Below are 14,069 nucleotides of genomic sequence, written 5' to 3' on the forward strand. Positions count from 1 at the left end.
ATCATTATCTGTCTCCCCCCTTCTTGTTACAATTCAAAGGCAGCATCTGTTAAAGAGCAAAAATGAACCATTTTCCCCTCATTACACAAAGAGCAAAAAGTCATCCCAAGTTCACATTACTTTAGAAGGTAATTTCTGTTCGTCAGAACAATTTGGTATGTGTTCACTCCTTCGCATCCAGTTTTGCAGGCTAATTTCCTCAAATATTTAGACTTAATTTGGTTTGTAACCATTAACTACGATTACAGAAACCACATGTTTCTCTAAGTTAGCATTCCACGCCAGCACCGTTAAAAATATTCTCTGGGTTGTCTCTGTTATACTGTAGGATCATATATTCCACATAAAGCATTACAGCCAGAAACCCAAAGCGCAGCAGCTCCTAGAGCCCGGGTGGGGCACAGGGCAGCTCCACGCTCTGCAGAGCAGCAGGAGCAGCGGCAGCAGGGCAGGAGGCTCTCCCTGCTGCTGCTGCTGCTGCAGAGGGAGGATCCCAGCAGGGCCACACACCGGGGTGAGCTGGAGATGCCCTGCGCTGCCCCAGCAAAGCCCCTCTCGCCCACAGCCGGCTGTGCCACCGCTCCCTCCACCGCTGCCACTGTCCCAGCGAGGAGAACAGCGAGTGGGACCAGCTCTGGAGCACAGCAAAGCCTTCCTGCCCCATCCCAAGGAGCCCTTTCCAAACTCTGGCTGTACCCTCCACAGAGCCCCGCTCACTCCGGACACCGCTGCTCCAGTCTGGATTAAACCTCCCCGTGCTACAATTAAGACTGCAGAAAGAGAAGGCACAGACATTAATTTTGCACTGCAAGGGACCAAGTCAAGGCAATTAACAATGAAGTATTAATACTGCAAGCCAGTGTTAAATTGGTGGTCTCATTCACAGCAGAAGAAGGAGTTCTAAACAAGTCAACTGGAAGCAAAAATGTCAGTGGAATTTGAGCTTAATAAAAAACCTCAGAGAATGGCAAAGCCAAGAGAGTTTAGAAAAACTACAACAGACAGAAGCATTCTATTTTTTAAACAAAAACTTTTAAAGTGTAATCAGCAGCTTCTTGTGATGGGCTTTTCCCTTATTCTACTTGTGCTCACAGACAAGCAGAACAGATTCTGCAGACAAAGCTTTGTCCTGATTTAAAAGTTTGATAACCTGTCTTTACATCCATCTGTGTACAAGTTTACAGACACTTCAGCATTAAGAAGAATCGGAAGAATTGAGCACAGGTGCTCACAGAATGCTCCACCTATTCTAGAAAGCACCGGGATTCATTTTTTGTTTTCAGAGGGAGACCTCTTACCTATCTCCTAAGAAGCACGTTTACCAGCAGGTCCACAGAAGTCTAAATCTGAGATTTCTGTGCCTTTAACAGAAATCCACACTTCCACTCCACAAATTCAATTTACTGCTCTGAATTTCAAAATTATCAGTATTGAGGTAAAAAAATAATTTAAAACTCTTGATTTCTCTTCCATATGAATTTAGACTTGTTCAATCCCTGACATTCAATGTCCAATCCTATAATAGGGAAATACAAAATAAGTAGCGCAGACTGCTTCATCCCTTTGGAAACAAAGTTCAAAGAACAGTCAAGCAAAAACTGGAAGCAAACAGCATGATAACAAGCCATTTCACTCCACTGGTAAGAGTTTGGGTTTAGTTACCCAGCAGACTAGATTCCAGTGTGCAGCTTTCCTCTTACTAAAACAGCAACCATCACTACACTTCAGTGTAAGAGTACTGAAGGGCAATCCCCAACAGGTAGAAAAGGGATAATGCTTCAGATACTGTTACAATATACAGAAACTCCCATCCCATCTTGGATTTTATGAAATGCTTTCATTTGCTTCATCCAATTTAAAGAATCACATGAACCACGTTTGTGGTTCATTTGGACAGCTCATTTTATCACGTCAGACAAACACTACAACAGGGACATGAATCCATTTATCAGCATGGAGGCAACAACATCCAATTACTTGCAACTGATGCTCTCTATGCCTAAATTTCCATATCCCAGCTATTCCAGTTGGGTCAGCTGGCTGTTAAAAACAAAAATTTAATAGGGCAGATTGGCAGTATTGTCACAGTCAAATTGGTGGTTAATGCTAACCTTAAATTAGACAAAGGCCCTTTCAAAGTCATTGTGGATTTTTAATTAAAATATTAATTTATCTGGACTCAATGTGCCCATAAAATCCCCACTGTTGGCATTACAGTTGTGAAACTATCAGAAACCTTCTTGGAGCCTGGTTTTAGCAGAGAAGCAGCTCCAACCCTTGCAAAATTCCAGTGGAAGGAAACAGATCGGGGTTTAATGCTGAGTAACTCTCTGACAGCAAGGGTCCAGAAACCCCACGGTTTATAATGGACCATTATCTTCTGAGGATGTATAATTGCTATAATCTGCTGCCATCAGCCAGGGTCCTTTTTGATAGAAATCTGGTACTCTCAAAAGAGGCCTTTTCCTGCCTGGCTGTGTTGTGCCTGGAACAGAGGAATATCTGGAAACTCCGAGGGAGCTGTGCAGCCCCTGATTTACCCCACAGGAGTGGGGGCTGTGCCCTCTGAGCACACATCCAGCAGCTCCAGAGTTTCCATCAGCACTGTCTGTGTGCTGTGCACACACTGCTCACCTGTGAGAAACCCAGCAGGCTCCCACAGAGCCCTGGGCAGCAGCAAAGAAGGGGAAGCATGTCTGTAAAAGCAATGGACATATCTGGGATTTCCAGCTGTCAGGAATTCCACAAAAACAGAGGCAAAACCCTCTTTAAGAATGACTTACCACAAGTTGAATGAGGTATTTGTTGAAACTGAATAATGCTGACAACTGCAGCATTTAAGCATTTTCACGCAACAGTCAGCAAAAACTGCCCTATTTTCATAATGCAAAAAGAAAGAGAGTCCATTTCATTACCAAGGTTAATATACACTTTCTGCTATATGTAACAGTAAGACAGAGATCAAAAGATAAAGAGGTGGTATATGACTAAAAAGAGGGATTTTTTTTTTTCGAGAGCTGGAGGTGGTACATGTTATCCAAGACTTACATAAGGAGTTCCATGTGACTCTGTGGCTGTTGCAGAAAAACCCTGCAACCAAATCTGCTTTGAGATAACTTCAAACATTAGCTCTGTATTTGGAACTCTTCAACTACACGTCAAATAAAACAGACTTAATTTCACTGGCATTGAGTGAACACAGGAAGCAACTTCATTTCCCACTCAGATTCTAAATTGTATCTCTGGCAGTTTTTGAAGTTCCCTTCTCTTTAAGAGAAGCATTAGGATTCAGTGACCTGCACTCTGGGAAAACTGTGGGTGGGTTTCCACTTAAACACACGAATCATTTCAAAGCATTTATAATTTTACTTTCCACTTCTGTTTTCCCAAGGGCATGAGAAAAGGGGATTTAAAGACAAAACTATGCATCCAAAATGCTAAATGGTTTCAGCATCTAGTGATGTTTCAGCTGAAATAAAGATGCACAGCTATAAATATTAAAAGTCTTTAAAGACCTTTGTGCAATCTTCAAAGATCCTTGTGTCCAGAATTTGTATGGACTTCCTAAGTCATGATCCTTCAGTCTTCCGTAGGCAGCTTTACAGGGGAAAAAAAAATTATTATACATGTCTCAGGAGCATTGGCAGAAAAAGGATTAATCTTGATCAAATATGTTTTTTTCCATCCCTCACTTAACACTCCTCAATCAATGTCAACAATATTGCAATTGATCTCATTTCATGTCAGTCACTCCAACTATTTTGCAAAGATTTTTTTCATATGTATTTCCTCAAGTGGAAATGTGGGCAAGCCAGTCTTTGGGATTTTTTTAAATGTCAAAAAACACACTATATCAAGCGTTCACACTCATGATCAATTTGAGCACCCCAATACACAGATGAGAAAAAAACCACAAAATATTTATTCCTCATCCCCTTTCCTTCCCTACTCTTCAGTGTTGCAACAGTTGTCTTTATGAGAGCATTGGAATCTTCAATACTGACAAATGGCCATGGACTTGCACCTTAAAATCACTTTTGGAAAGCTTTACAGTTAATGAGTTTATGACAAAATCTTAATTACATGAGCAAACAAGTAGCATCTTTTGCATATCCAGATATTAATGACAGTTGTACAAGAAGAGGTGGTCACACCTAGATACATTTGACGTGATATATTTTTACAAATTGGGGAAATTTTAAGACCATTCTTCCTAAATACAGAGCACAACCAACCAAGTAGAAGGGCACTTAAATTTTTAACATATTTTTCATATGGAGTACTTAATCTGATTGAAATCTTCACAATTTAACAAGGAGGCTATTTTCTGCAAAACTTAATCTATTTATCAGTTAAATATGATAAGATTTATAAAAACCTCTTGATGGAAATTTGAAAGATAACAAGGCCCTGTAATTTTACAATAATGTATTTTAACATATTCTGCAGCTAAAGACAGATTATCTTATGCTTCATGGTAAAAATAGATTTGTTTGATATTAATCTTTCAGCTGTACTACAGCATCAAACGTGCTGCTGACCTTGCCATTATTACAGTAACATGTCAGTCCTTGGGTTTTCTCCCTGCTGAGAGTCCAACTGTGTCCACTGGTTTGTTCAAAACATATTGCTGAGAGGAAAAAACCACAATTTTCCCCCCACAACATAATAGACAAATGTAGTCCAGAGCAGTCCCTGAATTGTCTGAACAGCATTTCACCTAGGGACACATTGTGTAGTATTAAATTTTCAGGCAATTAACATCAGGCATGGGTTGTACCTTCAGCAATTCCTACAGAGTTTTTTATCCTTACAACAGGCAAGGACTTGGCACAGTCTTCTCTCCCTGCTCAGTACAGCTTCTCTCTTAGACAAGCAGATGCATCTTCATAATACCTCAGTTTAGGTTGTTAAACATATTTGTTTCATTATAATCAGATTATAATTTCTCATAAAAATGAACAGTTTAAAATATTCAAGTTTAGATCAAAAGACCAACTGCAAATTCTCGAGTCACTTGTGGAATATTACCTATGTTAACAGAACTTCTCATTTCAAATGCTATTGAAAGCATTTTAAAATGGTCTGACACATCATTCACCCTGTTTTTATGGACAAGGAGAAGTTTTCAAGATTCTGTCCAGAAACCACTGCTCTTGGACAAGTAATCATTGACACCTTTAAAGAATTAGTCTGTCAAGAAAATGATTCTGTAGTGCAGCAGAACTAAACAGGGCTGGGTTTAATGTGAAATCTAGTGCAGATTTGTAAAGCCTACACCTGCTAATCAAGTCCTCTCCTTAACAGTATCAAAACACAGAAAGGATGTTTACACCATGAATATTGTGCTCTCTCATTTCAGTTCCTTAGAGGAAGGAATGAATACTTTTTAATATTCTGCAGTTTCTTTTAAAAAGGATGGCCTTGTATTTCTGGTTAATTTACTGAATATGTGCTATTACTATGTGAAAGTAAATCTCCTCTGTAAGGACTGACCAAATAAATCTTAACAGTTGATCTTGCAAATCAGTTTCTTGATGTCAACAGCTCTGTCATGTCAATAAATACAGCACTAAGCCAGGAGCAATGACTATTAGCCATCTCTGCTGTCACTACATAACTTGCCTAAAACCATCACGTAAGATTTACACTCAGCAGTCAAGAACAAAAAGGACCTAATTTATCACAGCTGTCATCAGGTAAATGAGGAGAATCCAGCATGTCTTGAACAAAAAAAAACCCCAACACAAAACTGAGAAACATTCCCTTTTGAATCACAGGAATACAATCTGCAATCTTAAACATTTTCAGCGAATTGGCCAGCAAATGTTGGGAAAGTAACTTAGAACTCTGAATTGCTGAGGTGATTTGATGAAAGCTCACTATTTTTCTCCAAATTAATATAGTTAAACACAGCTGCTGGCTCTCAGCTGAGCTCAAATGGAGGAGTTCCAACAGAGTGCTGTCATCCCACCTCTGGCAATACAGACCACTGTGCTGCTCATGACAGGATGTGAACTATTTCCTCAACATCATGCCAACAGCTTTTAGCAGGGGCATGTCAAAGTCTCACACTGAAACTTAGCACCTGTCAGAAAAAACTTTTGTATTTTAGTCTCCTGTGGTAAATTAAGAGTTAATACTTATTCTGCAAGAAGGCCCCAAAACTGAAAAATAATCCATTTTAAATAGCCTTAATCTGTCAGCAGCAGACAAAGTCAAAATTCATTTTAATCTAAAAATGTCTCTCAGATTCTGTAAGTACCATACTATGCACATAAGCTATGGTACCTGTCACATCAAGTGCTGGTATTAATATTCATGCAATTCCTTACTTTTATGTTCCAGTGGTGTTGCCTTGAAGGCAGATGGATTAAACACATCGTATCTTGAATAAAGCCTTCTCCACAGGCAGAGGGTAGTACCACTATTTAGTACATGGTGCTAAAGCAACATGCTATGTCCTACAGAGAAGATAAAGATGCTGAGCCAATGCTGTGGATCTCGTAATTTATGTGTACAAAGAAAAGCTCAGCACAGTGCCCACTATTGTGATGAGTTCTTTTGAATTTGATGAAATCCTCTGGAAGAGTTAGCAGCGTGCTCACTCCATGTGCAGAGCATTACTGTAGACACCTGATATCATGAAATACTGAAATGGAAAGATGAAAAGAATAGAGGCAAACCTAGTGTGCCAGGAAAAAAACCTGTCTTCACAAGACATGCATAAAGGCTATAAACATATGTGTATTTCCAAAGCTGCATAATCAGATTTCTAATTCTTCAATAAAAGCAGGCTTAGCAGGACTTGCAAGAGGGGTGCAAATCAAGTTAAAAAAAAAAAAAGCAAGACACCCAATAAGAATACTTTAAAGCTCTTGGAATCTGAAAATGAAGAGAGGAGTAGGCCAGGCTGCTTCTCTTTCTAGTACTTAAAGCAGAAAACCAACAGGTAATAAAGTAACTTGAACTTAAATTTTTTCAACCATTATAAAGGGGGAAACTTGAAACACAAGATGCACAGAGCAAAGACCACTAAGTTCAAAAGAGCATCTGTTCAGGAGGGGGAAACGGCCCCTGAAGAAACCAGAGTTTTTGGGTTCTGTCCCAGATAATTCATTTGCAGATTAATGAGTGTGCCAGAAAAGATGGAACTGCAGCAAGACACCTAAGGGACTGTTCCAGGGTACAATCAAATTTAGACTGGCTTATGAATATACAGAGAGTAAACTTCTTGTATCTACAATCCACACACATTACTGAAGAATTCCAGTGATTTCATGCTTGTACAGCTCTCTCCAAGATCTGAACTGTGCATGTTAAGGGGAAAAGAGCCCTGACTTGGACTGCCAGATGGATGGGTCTGGCTTTACTGATACCCTGGGTACTCCTGACAATCTGCCTGCTCTGTCTACATGATCCTTTAACAAATATTTCCTCCAAGTCAAATGCAGCCAGGTATTTCAGTCAGCTCTGTATTTCACACAGATAGCTGTCCACCTGCTCAGGCAGCTGAGTAACCTGAATGCAATACCTGCTATGGATGCAGTTTGATTGTTACACCACCAAAGAGAGAGAAGTGACAGAAGATCTCTGCTAGCGCTATTCAAACCACACATCTGAACAATGACATTTATATTCGGAATGATAATTTGAGACTGGAGCACCAATGTCCCACCGGTATCAGAAGAACCCAAGCATAATGTTGTTTAAATTAAAAAAAAAAAAAAAAAAAAAGCTAAATACCTGATTTCTAGTAAAGGAAGTTTATTTTATTTACCATCTTTATTTTTGGTCAAAAATGACCATCAATTCAGAAGATCTGAAATGTTGATTTGGTTTATTCAATATGCTAAGCAAAGCAGCACTGCTGCTGTGGCTGATCACCCATAAATCAGTGCAACTTGCAGCAAATCCAGACTGAATTTCCCTACCAGATTGTTCTGTGTGTTTTCAGGTTAGAAGTGGCCACTTTGCTTTCCCAGGATGAGAAGGCCCAGGTCAGAGGAGCAGAGCTCCTCACCACAAGTGCTCCCTGCACACAAATCAAAGGGAAGCGCTGTCAGTGCGAGCCCCAGGCACGTCAGCGCCGTGTCAGGATTTAACTCCAGGGCTGGCTGGCAGCCACCACGCCAGAATGGAAAACATGCTAAACCTTTTTATTCTAGTAATACCATTGTGGACTCTTCCTGGTGCACAAACATCCAACTAATTATAGCTATAGCACACAAAAACAATGAAAGATAATTTAGAGAGTTGTTTTATTTATCCTTAAATTCCTCAGTTTATTTGGAAAGGAAACTGGAATTTATATTGTCAGCTACATTTTCCAAAAATAGTACTTTGCATCAAATGTGTTCTGTACATTAAATAAACACGTGTTCAATTTACTTTCAATTAATTCTCTCTTCAGGGACCAAAGACTTTCTTTTAGAAAGCAGAATTTTATAGATAATATGCATACAGAAAGATTATGCTATTTGTAGAGTTAAAGGCTGGAGGAACTTTTGAACCTCTATTATTAAAAAAGTGTGTAACTTAGAGCAATTTTCCACCATGCACTAGAATTAACTGTCCTATAAAAATAAAAATTAAAATTAATTAATACTTCATATCCTGCCTTTTTGTGAGCTAAAAAGAATAGAAGTAGTGTCAATATTCTTACTTTGAATGAAAAAAAAAATGTTGCTCCATGTAACATAGAAGTATTTTATGATGCAATAATACAAACTTAAGAAACAGCCACATGCAGAATTAGACTGAGAAATTTGGTGAACTGGCACCATTTCAGTGGGATAATTAATTGTGTACCTAAATCTCATCTCTTGTTACTGGAACTAGAGTACATGCCCGGAGTCAGACACATACTTTAATAAAGGAGTATTCTTACACAAGTACAAGAATGTAAAGCCAAAGTGGTTACCTATACCCTATATGCACCCGCCTGAGCCAGAACTGCTTCCAAAATCTGTATTGAGTAAATTGCCATAGAACCATAAAGTAACACCTGAAATGTCTTCATGTAACTTCTCAAGTTTACACAAGCACAAATCTGAAAGCAGAACTTGTTTTTTAGACCTTACCAAGACACACAAATATTCCCAGAAGACTTCTTGCAGCATGCAGCTGGATGCCTGCTCAGGCAAAACATCATCCTGCTGCCACTAACTTCCACCAGAGATTTCACTCCCTAACTGGGATACACAAGCCAGCCACATCCTTCCTGCTTATTCAGTACAGCAATTGCTTTGTTCAGATGAAGGGTCCTTACCCTAGCAGCCACATCCAGGAATCCTAATCGCAGCCCTGGGGTCACAGCAGCAGGAGGAAGCAGGGCTATGCACAGGCTAGGGTGAACAGAGGCATCTCTGCACTGCCCACCTGGCCCCAGCCTCGGAGCAGCCAAAGCAGCCAAACTCTGCCACCTGCTCAGGACAGACACAGGCACACTTCAGAAGATGCAAGAACTCCCCCTGGTTTCTGCTGAGAGGGGAGGGAAGGCCTAATTGCTGGTGCAAAAACACCCTGAGGCTTTGTTCCCAGCACCTTGCCCTGAGCAAGAGCAAGCCCTGCACAGCAAGTAATTAATACCCAAAGGAAAACTGCAGCGGAGTCCATCACACTCTGCTCTGCATTTCCCTCATTAACCAACCTCCACTGACTTTCAGGGAGCGAGTAAGTAGCTCCAATATTCCCATGTTTGTAAGAGACAAAGAACCAATAGAAAATTCTCAAGCATTGCTGGCTAGACATAAAGAACTGCCCAGATAAACTAAGACCCAGGTCATCCAGCCAACACAAGATGCTTTTGGATTCCAGTATTATGGGACTGTCTGCCTGAAAGAGTTATACAAAAGCCAAATGGCAATTATTTTAACTAAGTTTCACAGAAAACAATTCAAACACTCATATTTGCATTGGATTACAGCTCCTTCAAAAACTGAGGAATGATTTAACATATGCAGCTCTATCAAATCACTAACAAATAATATGAACACTGTGCAAAGCGGGAGTTTTAAAAAAAGGCCAAAGCCTGACCTTTACTGGTTCAAGAAGTTTCTGACAATTGTAAACTGGATTAAGATGAAAGCAACCCAAGAGCTTTCACTATCCTCAATATAATACATAAAATAAGATTAGCACTAAATCTCAACTGCTCAATGAGACAAACACAACAGTGTTTATGAGTTTATGTACTCATGGGTTGATACAGGGACTCCTAGGTTAGGTCTGGTCCAGTGACAGCAGATCAAAGATTAAATAACACACTCGTACTGAAGGGAAATGACATCAAGTGGCCTGAGTAACTTTTTATAACCTGCTACTTCAGTTTAAGCATAAGGAGCTATATCATTACAGACTATGGCAAATACATATATTTTACATTAAATCATATATGGATATTTCTAACCAAAGTAAGTTGTTATTACAGTAAAAAAGAAAGATAAAGATATTTTCTACAAAAGCTTTTATAGCACTTGGCTTCTTTGCTACTTAGCAATATTGTTCAGCAAAGATCAACACACAAAAAAGCGCCTGCAGTGTGTACAATTATGTGTCTTATTGAAAAAACGTTAACTCCACTGCAGCTGTGAGCACATCTAAAGCATTTATTACATAACAAATCCCTGAGTTCTGTTACATAACAAATCCCTGAATCCCAATCACATTAGTTACGTACTACGCATATTTTTTCCACATAACTGCACACCTGACATTTGAAAAATCTAGCTGAACATTTTTATATTATAGCCCTCTTTATTAAGAAATACATACTGCACTTTACATCAAAAAATGCACTTCTGTTTCCTAACTCCCTATTTTTTGCTGTGCCTAAGTTAAATTTGCTTCCAAATTTGCTGTGTACATTAGGTCATTGATGACGTTCATATATATGCTCACATATATATGTGATTAATGCATTCTAGAGACAAAAATCTTGGCCTAAGATTACTTATCAATCTCCTGAAACAGTGAACAAATTACAAACATTACATATGTAAAAATAAGCACATACACACACTTTCATCATGACAGATACTTTTATAAGTGACGAGAGGCCCATCCTTTTCTGCTGTTTATCCAGTATCACTTAACACCTTACTATTTTTTTTTTCAGAATCTAATACTCAGAATCTAATGCTCTCTAATACTCAAAAAGATAAATTTTAATGTCACTTTAAGGGCATGACCTGATCCTCAATGTCATGTGGGATAGGAATATACACTGGTGCTCTTTTAAAAGGAAGAAAAACTGGGTTTGGAAATAATGTCATAAATTATGTCACAAAGTCATAATCAGAGCACCAGCTTCAGTAACATCCTAGGCACCACAAAACTGGATCTCATGAATCACACTGTAGCTTACTGCATAATCAGATCATCACGCATCAAAATCATGTAATATAGACTTAGGCCATAACTTCAGAGCTGCAGCAGGTCCCCTCGACCAGCAGCCAGTGTGACCTTCAGAACAGGGTTAAAAAATCATGAGACAGACACACAAACCAATTTCTGAAGGTGGCTATGAACAGGCAAAGAGAACACCATAAATCGAAACACTAAGTTATACAAGAACACTTTATATTTAAAACATCATGAAGCTGATTTCTTTATTCAACAGGAGAAATTAATATCTGATTTGCTTTTCTTTCCTGTGAAATGTAATAAACACACACATAAATTCTTGAAGAAAATTATAAAGCAGGTAAAGGAAAAAGCAAGGTGCTTATTACAGGCTGAGAGACTCAAGTATTTATACACAACCACAAAACTCCAGTAATTAATTAAACCTAAGCAGTGCCACATCAGTCAAGACTGAAGAAGAGTCAAAGCTGTTTGCAAAGTTATGTTCCACGTACTGTTACACTCACAGCCACGGTCTGGATAGCAGAGCCTTACATCTCTCTGTTGGGGACACAATGATTGAGACAGAGATACATATTTATAAAACCATCCAGCTTTAAAAAGCAGCTATCACATCTGAGGGCTTCTATCAGGAAGCTACTGAACACCTATTTTAAGTCAGTAAAAATCCTTCCTTATCAATGGTCTACAGCTTATTGTATTGTGCCTGAGTATTCAGAGATTGGTTCCCTCCTTCTCTTCCCTTATGCAAACCCAAAGAATGGAGCATGTTCAACTAAGGCATAAAATAAAGCTGAAAATGCCTACAATTCCCTGAAGGAGCAGAAACATACAGCACAATTTGGCTGCTGTCCAATTCAGGAACAAAAGATGTGCTTGAATTGAAATACCCAATTCAAACACTGCTAAACTTCAGGAAAGTTTCAGTCCTATCCCTACAGCTTCAACGTAGTCAGTGGCCTTATGATTTAAACATGATTTAATTCTAAGATCTGCTTATCTGCAGGCAGCTTCAAAGTAGTGGAAAATCAGTAATTTAATACTATGTTTAAAAAAGAGACAAATTTGCCTCTAAAGTCATTGCGTAATCCAGCACTCAAAAAAGAGAAATCACACTTTTGTTACATAACTAAAACAATACCATAAGCTAATTTCTCTGGGTTTTTTATATGACACTGGTACAGGATCTAAGAAGCAGGCATTGAGAAACACTACATTCTTAACAGAGCCCTTTCCCCAGGCCTCAGAGTTTATTTTTATGTAAATCTACAAAGAAAACTAAGCCCTAAAGCAACACATGAGAAAAAAGGCAAAGATTCAACTAAATTTGTAAAATTTAGAATGCCTGCAGTAGAGAACTGATTACAAGTTTTAGCTGGTAGCAAATACAAGAAAATAATGGAGCAACTGGATGCTAACCTTAAATTTGCATTGATTATAAGAGGTGCATTTTTCTAAATACTTCAATGGCTAAATATTAATTGTACTTCTTCAAATAAATGCCAACATTTTGTGAGGTTTCTGTTAATTGTCCTCTTCTCTCAAAAGGTATTATAAAGCCAAGTTAAGTTAGAGTAGGACTGGCGCACTGCAAGATTATTTTAACACTGTCCTGTGACTAAATTTGTTTCTTACACATGAATCTAAATCACCAATTCTCTGAAAGAAATGGACAGAACAGGGCACTGAAAGAGCAGAAAAAAGTGGCCTTCCAAAAAAAAAAATACCAAGACAAAGCAATTTAAACTACCTAAGGCAAAAACATGCTATACATTTATATATCATGTTATTATCAAGGAAAAAAAAAAACTTACAAATTTAAATTGCTAACACAAAGTACTAAATTTAAGAATATTAATCCACTTTTGAACAGCAGCCTTTCAGAGACTGTGATAAGGGGAGACAGGCACACAATTGCTGCCTAACAATAGTAAAAAGGAACTACAGCTTTAGGACAGAATACAGAGGCTATATTTTGAATTCAAACTCAGAACACGTAAGCTACCCTTTGAACCCTGCCAATCTCAACACCACTCTTGCTGTATCAAATTCCAACAGAAAATTATAGTAAAAATATTTTTATCATATACCACTTCCACAGACAAGGACTGCCAGTATCTCTAAACTTAAATCCATAAAATCTTTAAAATATTATTAAAGCCATCACTGCTATCCCTTTTCATATTTCTCTCCTGTTTAAAAAAAGTGTCATTAAAGACTCATACAGTAAAAATGAAATGTGCAATGCTGCAGGAAATCAATAGAGGAGCCAGGGGTAGAATACAGACCTCTTGGCTCTGAACTCACTAGACCATGGCTCTGATTTCAGCAGTAATGCTGTGGACTCCCAGTGAGTCACTAAGCTTTAAATGAAAACCCCAAACATTTGTAGAACCCTTGGGCAGCCCAGCTCCTGCACAGCACATTCCAGGGCTCCAGGAGCAGCCTGACAAATGCATTCTAGGAACAGAAGTAGAACAGGATGCACACACACACTGCAGGAATAGAAGGGTGGCCTGAACACAGGAAAAGTCCAAAGCTCACAATGCCTGGACAGCAGTTCAGTCGTGGCGAGGGGATGCACATCAGTGCAATGCCAGCCAGTGCCCTGCTCTGCCCCGAGACCCACACTAATACTTACAGCCTTGTCTGCCCAGCCCTCGTTTCCTAAACACACCATCCCAAACCTCCCCACTCATCTC

The 14,069-nt window shown here is 39.0% G+C and overlaps 1 protein-coding gene across 15 annotated transcripts in view; it reads right to left on the reverse strand.

The window, feature by feature from the left end:
- Positions 1–14,069, reverse strand: part of ARVCF (ARVCF delta catenin family member) — a 247,318-nt gene that overhangs the window by 194,536 nt on the left and 38,713 nt on the right. The window lies entirely within an intron of this gene.

This window comes from Passer domesticus, chromosome 17, assembly GCF_036417665.1.
Source record: "Passer domesticus isolate bPasDom1 chromosome 17, bPasDom1.hap1, whole genome shotgun sequence".
In the NCBI taxonomy this organism is placed as follows: domain Eukaryota; kingdom Metazoa; phylum Chordata; class Aves; order Passeriformes; family Passeridae; genus Passer; species Passer domesticus.